The sequence below is a fragment of the Podarcis raffonei genome, chromosome 7 (genome assembly GCF_027172205.1).
Source record: "Podarcis raffonei isolate rPodRaf1 chromosome 7, rPodRaf1.pri, whole genome shotgun sequence".
In the NCBI taxonomy this organism is placed as follows: domain Eukaryota; kingdom Metazoa; phylum Chordata; class Lepidosauria; order Squamata; family Lacertidae; genus Podarcis; species Podarcis raffonei.
The window spans coordinates 19,656,135-19,670,379 of NC_070608.1; the positions used below are offsets into that span (position 1 = coordinate 19,656,135).

At 42.1% G+C, this 14,245-nt stretch overlaps 1 pseudogene; it reads left to right on the forward strand.

The window, feature by feature from the left end:
• The first annotated feature begins 10,041 nt into the window (after positions 1-10,041).
• LOC128417136 (craniofacial development protein 2-like) lies at positions 10,042-11,484 on the forward strand (annotated as a pseudogene).
• Positions 11,485-14,245: the final 2,761 nt, after the last annotated feature.

A 14,245-nucleotide genomic window follows, 5' to 3' on the forward strand; every position in this document is an offset into this window, starting at 1 on the left:
AGAGAAACACTAGCAATATAACTGGGGAAAGCAGCACAATAATCCCCACATCTGAATGAACCTTCAGTGGGGTTTTGAGGCTGGTTGTTTTCAGTTCTTCTACGATATCATAGCCATCACACAATAGTGTTTGCGGGGTACACTTGTCTACTCTTGTAAGCAAACAGCGAGCGCAGTTGATAACCAGTCAATAAGCATTTTCTCATTTCACATGATCTCAGAACCATTTTCTTTTGCCTTTCCCCTCACTGAACTGTGCTGACCTTTGTCAGTTCCCACTGTAATGTGAACCTACCGAATCTGCCTTTCGCAAAACAAGATGCAAACCATCACACAGCTAAAAATATGTATGAGAAAAACATATGCACAGTGAAAGTCTGCATAACATTTAGCATATATTCTCGAAAATAACACACAGGGATAATTATATTAGGGGAAATTGCTTGCAACAATCTGTTTGTTAAGGAGAAATGCACACCAAAATGATGACAAATATTTGTAAGGTTTTATTTATAAATAAATAAATAAATGCAACTGAAATCTGGGAAGCTGACCTTAAGAAACTGAGGCAAGCCAAAATGTACATCCCTGAACCCGATTCAGGGTCCCCCCCGAGTAAGAGCTTGCCTTGTTGTCTGCCAGTACATCTCTACTTGGTTTATTCTCTGTTGTCATTGTTTCCTTCAGAATCCCAAGGCTCAGGCCAACGCATCATCCTGATTTACTGCCAGCATTGCTTTGGTCTACATTCTTCATCAGAGAATTTGCACAGAGATCTATGCTGCATCTGATTTTTGCCTTTCAATAAGCTTCTTGCTTCTGGTCATTGTGTTTCCACCCAAGTAAACTGAGAGTATCATTAAAACCTAGTGTGCAGTTGACCATGATGATGACTATGCTATTTCTGTCCTGTGCCACCAAGTCTTGCCACATCAGGAATGAGTGAGCAGAAATGTGGCAAGGCTTGGTGACACAGGACAGAAATAGCACCGTTATCATCATGGTCAATTGCACACTAGGTTTGAACCATAGCTGAGATGGAGAACCTGAGATGGAGAACTCCCATAATCCCTGACCATTGGCAGCACTGACTAGGCCTGATGGGAGTTGGGAGTCCAGCAACATCTGGCATGCAAAAGCTTCCTCGTCCCTACTTTAGCCCTATCCAATGGCATATGATGTGGCACTTGCATTTGAACAGTACATGGAAGAAACCACAGACTTGCAGAAATGTTGAATATTTGTGTTGGCTTATATGCGCATGGATGTTTCTATGCACATGGATGAATTCCCTTTGCTAGAGCCCACCTATATAACATAACACTTGTAGCACTTAGCATAGAAAAAATGCATTTACCCCTGATCAAGAATGCCTGTCCTTCTCGAAGACATGAAATAATTTGATTCCCTCTTAAAGATAAAGATATCATGTCATGAATTTCCAGTGAATTCCTATTTCCCATTTTATGGCTCTCAGATTGGTTTATAACAACAGTCCCTTTTGGGATTAAAAGCTCAGGAGAGTCATATTTCACTTGTATCTAAATCCAATAACAGTGTACTTTTCTGTGTGAGTGGCTGTCTGTCCTGATAAGCTAGATGGTGGCTAAAATGAATGTGTCACCCCCTAAAATAAATACTAAATTAACATCACTGCTCCAAATCTGTTTACCAAAGCAGAATCCCTCTCCCAAACTGAGGTGGGGAGGCCATTTGAAATGTGTTCTCAAAGAAAGTATTTCTAGAATAAGGATGGTGAGTAAAAGATGCAGTTTTATATAATGGGTAGAAGGGAAGATATAAAGCTTGCTCATATGGAGGAAGTATCCAGAAAAGAGTGGTCCAGACTAGAGGGGGGTGGTTGTATATTTTTAAAATACACTCTCTTTGTTTTTTTAAAAAAATGTTTCTTGTCTTTTACTGAGGATGATTGGATCCAAACTTTAGATAGATACTGTTAATAAATTTGCCAGTTGAAAAATAAACACTGCATGCCCAGACACACACAAATGAACTGATCAAAACTCCCAGTCAACACAAATGGACAAAGGCTGCAAGCCTAGATATGGGTAATAAACTCCATTAGATACAGCAGAACTTACTTCTGAGTATTACTGCATAGCAACAAAATTTGGGGGATTATGCTGCTTCATAAAGCAGGAGGGCAACAATATGCTTCATTGTGTCTTCCCCCAAAAAATCCCTGCAAAGAGAAAACTTCCACACCAGGGAGCAGGCTGGTCTAGAACACACTCTAGTTTTCTATGTGTAGGGAGATGTTAATACCAGGAGTAGGTGGTGGGGTGGAACGAGGAGGGAGAGCTCCACTGCTCTCTGAGCTTCCCAACACCGTAGATTTCTGCTGCTTATTGAGAGAGGAAATGTGTGGTGCGATGAGCTTGGCACTGTGCAGTGCATTGTGGTGGATACAATTCAATGCTCCTGCCATCATGCACTGCACTGAGTTTCCCATGCCTCAGCCCTATCCCTCTTGGTATGCAACAGTGGCCCACAGTGTTGGGAAATTGGGAAGCCAATGCAACCCCACCCTCATTGCCCCACCAACTTCTATTGTTTAATACAGAGAACTCTCTTAACCTGCAACTGCAGTCTGAATCAGGATTCATTTGAAGCACAGACTGATCCAAACAGAGGAGCAGAACCCTTTCGTAATGCAGTTATGCTGAGGTGCTTGAATTTTGCTTGGGTTAGATCTATTGATTTCAATGGTATACAAATCAGCTTAAGAGTTTCATCTTAACTGGGTTATGGATAAAGTCAATTGAATACCAATCCAGTTCAAATTAGATCTTCAGCACAGCTCTGCTGAAACCTGATCATCTTTGTGTCCTGCCTCCTTTAGCACTTTATATTTTGTTTTTCCCTTCAGTGTTGGTTACAGTCAGTCGGGGCATTGCACTTGAAACAATTTTGCTTTCTGGGGACTAGGATCTCAACTTTAAGGACGTTATAATCACTCTAACCCATTTTCATTTTTGTCAATTTGGATCATGTTTGAGTTGGTTTGTTTGAGCATGGTTTGAACTATGGAAAGGTGACATACAAATAAAATTATGTATGTATGCTTAAGTGTGGAAATGTCATGCAGTGAAATCCTGTGAGAGAGAGAGAGAGGACCATGATGAGAATTGTTCTGTCAACCAAGGAATGCACTAAGTCTTGGGCCACATCCACACCACACTTTTAAAGCACGTTTATACCTCCTTAAAATCACGGCTACCCCTAAATAATTTTGGAAACCATTGTTTGTTCAAGAGACCCAGTGTGGTGTAGTGGTTAAGAGTGGTGAACTCATAATCTGGTGAACTGGGTTCGCTTCCCCGCTCCTCCACATGCAGCTGTTGGATGACCTTGGGCTAGTCACACTTCTCTGAAGTCTCAGCCTCATTCATCTCACAGAGTGTTTGTTGTGGGAGAGGAAGGGAAAAGGAGATTGTTAGCCGCTTTGAGACTCCTTAAGGGGAGTGAAAGGTAGGATATCAAGTCCAAACTCCTCCTCCTCCTCCTCCTCCTCTTCTTCTTCTTCTTCTTATTCTTGGATCTGGATATTGTAGCTCTGTGTTGGGAAACTACAGTCCTGAGGATTCTTTGACGGAAGCCATGCTCACCTTTAAAGCAATGTTATATCTCTGTAACAGTCATGGAGAATCCTGGAAACTGCTGTTTGTTAAGGGTGCCGGGAGTTGTAGCTCTTTGAGGTCAGCACCCTTAACAAACCATAGCATTCAGGATTCTTTAGGAGGAAGTCGTGACAATTAAATTGGTGTAGGAGTCCTTTAAATGTATGGCATGGGTGCAACCCACAACTCATACTGGCTTCAGTAATTCAACATCCATCAAGTTTCTAAGAGCATGGGACCTTGCTGTTGACACGTTTTGAGTGCCCGAGTTTCACAAAGAAATAACTGCAACTCTGTATTGATTTTCTTCTTAACCAGACTCCTTTGCCATTGATTTTTTCTCTTAACCAGACTTCATGCCTCAAGCTTACCTTGCTAATTACTTCAAATACCTGAAACCAAGTCTTACAACTTGCTTTCGTGCATTCCATTTAAGCCACCTCACTTCAGAGGGATCCTATTTTATCGACTTCCCTCGGAATGAGGCTGCGTGGACTTCCGGGTTGGCGCCATCGCCGAATGGCGGACTCCCTCCGAGCTCCGGAGGGAGCCTGCTCGGCAGGGGCTGGGTCCTACCGCATCGGCGACGCGGGGACCCTTAAAAACCACGGCCACGGAGGCCGTGGACATGGAGACTCGGCTGGCACTGCTAGCGCCCTCCCGACTCGTGAAGGAGCCTTTTTAAAGGCTACGGATCGGGTGCCGGGGAGAAGCGTGGTGCTTTGAGTCCTCTGCTATCCCTGCCGAGCGAAGCCGCATGCCATCCGGCGGAGAGCGCTGACTTCTTCCATTGAGAATTCGGATTTGTAACAACAACCCGTGAGTAATTTGGAAACCGGGTTTAAAAGGAGAAAAAAAGAATTTTTTTTTCGGATTTGATACGAGCGGGGGGGGGATCCAAAAAGGAAGTCAGTCCCCCTCCCTACTGTAAACTTTCCAAAACAAGGACTGGGAAACCAAGGTCCAAAAAGAATTGAATTGCTGATAAGAACTAAGAATTCCACGATGGGAAACTACAAGAACTGTGCTGGAGGAAGAATTGAGGGAGAAGGAAAACGTAACCCCCCCCCTGGGAACCGGGGTGATTGAGGAGAGAGCCTGGCGAAAAGCGAAGGAGATTTTGACAGCTGTCAAAGTAGCTGTCAAAGTCCGAAATTTAAAGAGGACTTGATTATGAGGACTTTGCTGGTTAATTTTGCTACAATTTGTTACAATTTGTCAAAACTTGGATATAAAATGGCGAAAACATGGATAACAATCGGACTTTTGGACTAGAGAAAACAAAGTTACAACAATCCCCCTAGAGGAGTTTCGGGACATTACAAAGAAGGTCGTAAGTGGAAAAATACCATTGGAATTCTACAGGACTGGTTATCTTCTGGGAAAGCTGCGAAACGGAAACAATATTGTGTCTACAGGGTGTTTAGCTAAACAATAGAATTTTCTATTGAAGAAAGGAAGGGACTGAACGTATGTTTTTGTTCCTGAATAACAATAATCCCTGCAGACCTACTAAACTTCTGAATTAGAACGTTTTGGCAGCGGAACAAGAGGAAACTGGACTACAACTTGGAAAGAACAATGGGGGGAGCTTTATTAAAGATTGGAAATTAAATGGTTTAAAAATAACTTTAAAAATAATTATAAAAAGAAAAAAGCCAGCAAGGAATCGGGGGGAAAATGTGATTTATGGACTTTAAGAATTCCAGGCAGACAATATGGATTAGTGGTCAGGGGGAAATTAAACCGGGGACGGGGGGGGGAGAACTAGAATCCAAAGGTTTGTCAACTATTTTTTGAATTGGCTTTTTTTCATTTACTATACTTTTTATTTCTTGTTTCTTATTTCTTTATTGTGTGAGGTGTCTTTATCACTAAAAAAAAGGGGAAATTGTGGAATGGAAAGGGGGTGGGCCCTGGGGAGAGAACTCTTGTCTTTTATTAAGGAAACAAATTAAGTTTTAATTAGAACTGAGAACTTGTGGAGCCAACAATATGATAGGGGAATATGGTAGGGGTGGGGGAAGGAGGGAGTCCCGGAAAGAGGGTGTTTGAAAAGAAGGCTTTGAATGTATTCTATTCTTTTTCTTTCTGTATCTCTGAAAATCTTAATAAATATTATTTAAAAAAAAAAAGGAATGAGGCTGCGTGGTTCAAGGCTGCTTTACTAATTAGATTGGATATCCGATACTAATTATTTTTGCTTGTTTCAGGGCATTTCATTTAAGCCAGATTACAATTTAGGAACACATCCTGCTGTGCCTGAAATAATCAAGCTTGTACATCTTGTAAGCGGAAGCACCTCACATGGATGGCCTTATTCAGCCTGACATGACAAATTCTTGGGAGTTTCAAAGGCCGTTGTGATATGGCAAAGGGGCAAAGGACTACTTCAAGTCCTTCTGGACATGTGCAAGGTTTTGATAGCTCCTAATCATGAGGTTCCAGATCCTAGATGTCTTATTTTAAGCATAGTGCTTACAACACGTGCTCTCAGACCTTTCCCAGAATCTTCACCTCTCATTTCTAGGGTTGTTTTTCATCTTTGCTCTGTGTTTGGCTAACACAGTCATCCATCTCCCCCACCTCTCATTCTTTTCTTTCCAATCCATTTGTCTGTGAAGGATAAATGGAACTCTACATTATTTTTATCAGTGCCCCCTTCTTCTTTTTTAGTGCAGCAGAATAGCAGAACGGACACAGCTACATGTCTTTCTTTCAAATGCAAAGTATTCAGGGGGGGGAAATGGTCTAGAAGTATCCTGGAGATTATGAAAATGAGTCCAAAGCAATATTTGAATAATGAGAAACAGAGAGAAAGAGAGAGGTGGATATATATTTTTCTTATTACTCTTTCTCCCCTCCCTCTAACTTTTGTTTTAAAAAAAATGCAAGTCTGAGCTAAAGTTTAATTTTAGCACTATTTTCTCTCCCCTTTATATTTGGTGCTCCTTACGAAAGTATTTGTTTGCTTATTTAAATTGCCTACAATTGCCACCAGGGATGTCACCACATGACCAAATATGATTGGCTGTAGATACTGTCATGAGATTTTGTTTTTCACTATGCAATCCCTGATTGGAAAAATGGAGAAAGACGTAATAGAGAAATGAAAGTGTCACTGAAGAAGCAAGATTTGGAGGGGTGTGGCAATGGAACTAAATAGTGGCAGCAACAACTGAATGTTTAGTTGAAGAGATTTCTCAGCAAAGTATTTATTACAAGATATTTCTATCCTACCAACATACTGATGTGAGAACAGGATGCTGGACTAGATGGGCCATTCGTCTTATCTATAAGGCTCTTAAACAAAAACATTCCCTCACTGTGGGAAGTGAAGTTACAGGGAATCAGGCAGAAGGCCTTCTTGGTAGTGCCGCCCGCCCTGTGGAATTCCCTCCCATCAGATGTCAAGGAAACAAACAACTATCTGACTTTTAGAAGACAACTGAAAGCAGCCCTGTTTAGGGAAGATTTTAATGTTTGATGTTTTATCATGTTTTTAATATTCTGCTGGGAACCACCCAGAGTGGCTGGGGAAATCCAGCCAAATGGGTGGGGTATAAATATTGTTGTTGTTGTTGTTGTTGTTATTGTTATTATATAACATATTCAGTTTGTACTTAGATATCATGATGCCAGTCATTTGCAACTACACAACCTTACTTGAGATCAGATGCTGGATCTTGAATCTGCAGGGTATACAGTGGTGCCTCGCAAGACGAAATTAATCTGTTCCACGAGTCTCTTCGTCTTGCGGTTTGTTCGTCTTGCGAAGCACGGCTATTAGCGGCTTAGCGGCTATTAGCGGCTTAGCGGCTATTAATGGCTTAGCGGCTTAGCGGCTTAGCAGCTATTAACGGCTTAGCGGCTTTAAGAGAAAGGAAACAAACTCGCAAGAACTCGCAAGACGTTTCGTCTTGCGAAGCAAGCCCATAGGGAAAATCGTCTAGCGAAGCGACGCAAAAACCGAAAAACCCTTTCGTCTTGCACGTTTTTCGTTTTGCGAGGCATTCATCTTGCGGGGCACCACTGTACTATACTGATTCATTGAGGATATGAATCGTTCAGTATGAATCATCTTCACGCACAACACACACACTTTCTGCCAACCTCAATCAGCAGTAAACTCCATTGGCTGTTGTTTGAAAATCAGCATACCAATACTAGCAATACATAACAGGATTACTGTGGATAGGATTCATTCGTTCATACTTATATTGCCATTCTGCATTCCAGACTTCAAGTATCTTAACCTGAGACTATATGTGTACCAACACTTTATCTTGGGGTGCTCAGTGTGCAACTGCCAGAAGCAATCTATACCAAGCTGTGTTTCTGAACTGAAGTCAAGTCTGACGATCTGAAGAGTCATCAGTGGGAATGACCATGGCATTTCTGTTTAGTCTCCTTGCTCACCACACCAGTCTAGTATTATTGTCATGAATCAGCTCTTGCTTTTTATAATATCCAAGAAATAGAAAGAATATCCAAGAAATAGAAATGTAGCCTTAGCTAAGCATCACCATACTCCTCCAATTATCCCTTTTCTTGAGCTTGGTAACATTAATGTCCATGAAGCCATCATCTCAAGTGATCCAATCCAAGCTATATTTTTGACTGTGTATCAGTTGCTGCAACACAACATTTCAGATCGTAGGAAAGAAATTTAACAAAGAACAATAGCTGTGAACTGAACTGTTGGCATAATTGGTTTTTGACTTTAGAAAAGGCCAAGGAAATCATTCCAAACTGAGTCATTTTCATGTGGATCCTAGCAGTAATAAATATCACGATCATTTAAGCACACCATATGCTTGTTCTGGGTTATAGCAAATCCGTACCATGGTCTTATTTATTGGAAATCCTCTTTCAAATGGGAAGGGTGTAAAGATTGAGCAAAGTACAAAATATTCCATTTGCCTTAACTCATAGCAACACAGTGCTTAAAATGTTGCACTCTGTTCCTATCAATATCGAGTTTCTTCCTTCATTATGTGCTTGATATATAACATGCAAATATTCTGGAATTGTACAGAGGATCTCAAAGTCACCAGCACTTTCAGAAGATTTCCTCCCTTGGCCAATTTTTTCAGCTGGCTCCAATGGACTAGTACAGATGTAGCTAAGCCAAGGTCCTGATCTATTCAGTTTTAAAAGGCACCTTTGCACTATCCATTTGTCCTCATCAGTGTGATTTACTGTTTCTCCGTGACTTTGGGAACCCATGGAAAAATCTGATATTTTCTCATGCCGTGCTTTTCTTAAAAATAAAAAAAATCAGCTGTATGAAATAAACCATTTGGGAAAGAGGTCAAGGGCCCCATAGAGTCAACAGTATCATTACACAATTCATTTTGGCTCCAAACACCAATTTGAAGAGGAGAATAGTTAGTCTATTGAGCCTGACGAAATACATTGCCATCCGTAAATTTTAACTGCTCTATCAGGAGACCTAGCAGTAAATTTCTTTTTAAATGGCTCCATATGATTGCATTCCCCAACAGAGGGGCCTTTACCACGCTACCAAAAATATATATAGAGAGAGAAATGGATCACACTAATAGCACACTTACGCTGTTGGTCTGTGCAGTGTCACTGATGATAGAATGAAGAGACAGCCGGTTAGAGCCTAGGCGAAAACTTGCAACCATCTGAGGGTCCTTAAAAGTTCACTTCTTCAAGAGGCATTTCACATATAATTACTTTTAATGTAATGAGCAGAGAAAGAAAGTTTCAGGCAGGAATCAATAAGGTGTGGGAAAATGCTATTAGACACAGACATGAATGCTGCTGCCTAGATCCCACAAATAGGATATTTGGGACTTCCATAATTTGCCTCCCTTCACAATCAGAAGTTTGCAGGACTCCTGCCAAGATTTAGCATCATATGAACATAGGAAACTTCTTCCTGCTGGGTCAGTATTCTCTTCACTCTCCAGGGTTCCAAGCAAGCAACATTTCCAGCCCTACCAGGTGATGCTGAAGATTGTTGGGAAAGGTACAAAGAGTGTGATCTACCACCAGTGCCGGATTTACGTACAAGCTAAACAAGCTATAGCTTAGGGCGCCACTCCCTTGGGGCTCCCAAAATAATTTAAAGGGGGGAAAGACTGGATGTACATTTCCAAAATATAAGATAAAAATCAAATAAAATAAAACCTACATACAGCAAGTGTTTTGTGTTGTGTAGGCTCCTGTTGTGTTGGCTCCTGTCTTTCCCCTTCATGGATCACTGCCTTGCCGTGGCGAAGGGGCTTGAATAACTCAGAGAAGCTATGAGCAATGCCATGCAGGGCCACCCAAGATTGACAGGTCATAGTGGAGAGTTTTGACCAAACGTGATCCACCTGGAGCATGAACTGGCAAGCCACTCCAGTATCCCTGCCAAGAAAACTCCATGGACAAAGACAACAGGCACATAAAAGTTATGACGCTGGAAGATGAGCCCCTCAGGTCGGAAGGCGTCCAACATGCTACTGAGGAAGAGCAGAGGACAAGTACAAGTAGATTCAGAGCTGATGAAGCGGCTGGGCCAAAGCCGAAAGGACGCTCAGTTGCGGATATGCATGGAAGCGAAAGGAAAGTCCAATGCTGTAAAGAAAAATATTGCATAGGAACCTGGAATGTAAGAACCATGAACCTGGGTAAGTTGGATGTGGTCAAAAGTGAGATGGCAAGAATAAATATTGACATCCTGGGCATCAGTGAACTAAAATGGACGGGAATGGGCGAATTCAGTTCGGATGACCATCATATCTACTACTGTGGGCAAGAATCCCATAAAAGAAATGGAGTGGCCCTCATAGTCAACAAAAGAGTGTCAAAAGCTGTACTGGGATGCAATCTCAAAAATGATAGAATGATCTCAATATGAATCCAAGGCAGACCTTTTAACATCACAGTAATTCAAGTTTATGCACCAACTACTGGTTCTGAAGAAACTGAAATTGACCAATTCTATGAAGACTTACAACACCTTATAGAAATGACACCAAAGAAGGATATTCTTCTCATTATAGGGGATTGGAATGCTAAAGTAGGGAGTCAAGAGATAAAAGGAACAACTGGCAAGTTTGGCCTTGGAGTTCAAAATGAAGCAGGGCAAAGGCTAATAGAGTTCTGCCAAGAGAACAAGCTGGTCATCACAAACACTCTTTTCCAACAACACAAGAGACGACTCTACACTTGGACATCACCAGATGGGCAGCATCGAAATCAGATTGATTATATTCTCTGCAGCCAAAGATGGAGAAGCTCTATACAGTCAGCAAAAACAAGACCTGGAGCTGATTGTGACTCAGATCATCAGCTTCTTATAGCAAAATTCAAGCTTAAACTGAAGAAAGTAGGAAAAACCACTGGGTCGGTAAGATACAATCTAAGTCAAATCCCTTATGAATACACAGTGGAAGTGAGGAACAGGTTTAAGGATTTAGATTTGGTGGACAGAGTGCCTGAAGAACTATGGATGGAGGCTCGTAACATTATACAGGAGGCAGCAACTAAAACCATCCCAATGAAAAGGAAATGCAAGAAAGCAAAATGGCTGTCCAACGAGGCCTTACAAATAGCGGGAGAGAGAAGGCAAGCAAAATGCGAGGGAGATAGTGAAAGATACAGGAAATTGAATGCAGATTTCCAAAGAATAGCAAGGAGAGACAAGAAGGCCTTCTTAAACGAGCAATGCAAAGAAATAGAGGGAAACAATAGAATGGGAAAAACCAGAGATCTGTTCAAGAAAATTGGAGATATGAAAGGAACATTTCGTACAAAGATTTCCATAATAAAAGACAAAAGTGGAAAGGACCTAACAGAAGCAGAAGACATCAAGAAGAGGTGACAAGAATACACAGAGGAACTATACCAGAGAGAAATGGATGTCTCATATACCCCAGGTAGTGTGGTTGCTGACCTTGAGCCAGACATCCTGGAGAGTGAAGTCAAATGGGCCTTAGAAAGCACTGCTAATAACAAGGCCAGTGGAAGTGATGGTATTCCAGCTGAACTATTTAAAATTTTAAAAGATGATGCTGTTAAGGTGCTACACTCAATATGCCAGCAAATTTGGAAAACTCAGCAGTGGCCAGAGGATTGGAGAAGATCAGTCTACATCCCAATCCCAAAGAAGGGAAGTGCCAAAGAATGCTCCAACTACCGCACAATTGCACTCATTTCACATGCTAGCAAGGTTATGCTTAAAATTCTACAAGGCAGGCTTAAGCAATATGTGGACCGAGAACTCCCAGAAGTGCAAGCTGGATTTCGAAGGGGCAGAGGAACCAGAGACCAAATTGCAAACATGCGCTGGATTATGGAGAAAGCTAGAGAATTCCAGAAAGACATCTACTTCTGCTTCATTGACTATGCAAAAGCCTTTGACTGTGTCGACCACAGCAAACTATGGCAAGTTCTTAAAGAAATGGGAGTGCCTGACCACCTCATCTGTCTCCTGAGAAATCTCTATGTGGGACAAGAAGCTACAGTTAGAACTGGATATGGAACAACTGATTGGTTCAAAATTGGAAAAGGAGTACGGCAAGGCTGTATATTGTCTCCCTGCTTATTTAACTTATATGCAGAATTCATCATGCGAAAGGCTGGGCTGGATGAATCCCAAGCCGGAATTAAGATTGCCGGAAGAAATATCAACAACCTCAGATATGCAGATGACACAACCTTGATGGCAGAAAGTGAGGAGGAATTAAAGAACCTTTTATTGAGGGTGAAAGAGGAGAGCGCAAAATATGGTCTGAAGCTCAACATCAAAAAAACGAAGATCATGGCCACTGGGCCCATCACCTCCTGGCAAATAGAAGGGGAAGAAATGGAGGCAGTGAGAGATTTTACTTTCTTGGGCTCCATGATCACTGCAGATGGTGACAGCAGTCATGAAATTAAAAAACGCCTGCTACCTGGGAGAAAGGTGATGGCAAACCTAGACAGCATCTTAAAAAGCAGAGACATCACCTTACCAACAAAGGTCCGTATAGTTAAAGCCATGGTTTTCCCAGTAGTAATGTATGGAAGTGAGAGCTGGACCATAAAGAAGGCTGATCGCCGAAGAATTGATGCTTTTGAATTATGGTGCTGGAGGAGACTCTTGAGAGTCCCATGGACTGCAAGAAGATCAAACGTGTCCATTCTTAAGGAAATCAGCCCTGAGTGCTCACTGGAAGGACAGATCGTGAAGCTGAGACTCCAATACTTTGGCCACCTCATGAGAAGAGAAGACTCCCTGGAAAAGACCCTGATGTTGGGAAAGATTGAGGACACAAGAAGAAGGGGACGACAGAGGACAAGATGGTTGGACAGTGTTCTCGAAGCTACAAACATGAGTCTGACCAAACTGCTGGAGGCCGTGGAAGATAGGAGTGCTCTGGTCCATGGGGTCACGAAGAGTCTGACACGACTAAACGACTAAACAACAACAACAACAGGCTCCTGTTTGGTCCATAAATTACCATATAGCATATATTCAGCACAAAAACCAGCAAATTTGTTGTTGACAAAGGACAGCTGGACATATAAAGGGCCCCATTACCTTCAGTAGCTTAGGGCCTCATCAAAACTAAATCTGGCCCTGCCTACAACTGAGTGACAGCACAGAATTGTACAATAGTATTCTCAGGGATGGTGCAACCCATTTTGCTGTTTGAGGTGAATTGGGAAGTGCCATCCTGCCCTGCTGCCGCACAGAAACATCCTTTACCTAGGTGGCACAAAGCGATGGCAGCAGGTTCCAGTGAGATGTCACAAGATTTGGGTGACGACTTGCAAGAGCTCGCTGGAAATTCACACTGATGCTGGCACTGCTTCAACAGAGGGAGGGAAGGGTGCCCATTTTCTGCCCAAGGTGACCGCTTCACTTTGCCTCATGGTTAGGCTGGCCCAGAGAATTCAACACCAGGTTGCCAGGTCATGTGACTGAGCTGAATGGGCTTAGGATCCAGCCAGATCCCTCCCCCCACCAGCCCTGTCCCACAGCACCACACCTCCAGATTGCTGATTGGCTATTGGAGGGTGATTGAAAACCAGGGGAGTGGCGTATTCTTGAAGAGTCTGTAAGAGTCTGGCACTCTGAACAGGGGTATTCTATACTGCAACATTTTGTTACAGACTCCACTTGCTGACACATATTTATTTTCTTGACTGAAGGGTGGGGCTAGAGGGGGGAAGCCTTCTGGAAACTTTCATCAAATGTCAAACTTGTGACCAGCAACTCATGCAAAGGTGAATGAAGTAATCTCTAAATGCCAGCCTCCGAGAGGGTGTAAAAATCGTTACCATTGCAGTTTGCCGCAGTCAGGGAATGGTCCTGCCCTGAGAAAACAAAGCAAAACAAAAACTGACAGATTCCTACATAATCTCTAGGTATTAAGTGTACTATTGGATTCCTTTCTTTTTAGAGGAACTGATTATATTTCAGGGAAAATAACGCTCAAGACTGCTGTTTTTGTTTTTGTTTTGCCTTTTATGCAAAAAGAAGGAATGGTATTTTTTGTTTAGCTGACACAAGCATAAAACAACGGAATACAAATGTTGCAGGACAGAAAGGATGAGTGAAATTCAGTGGTCACATAACCTCACAACCTGCCACAGAT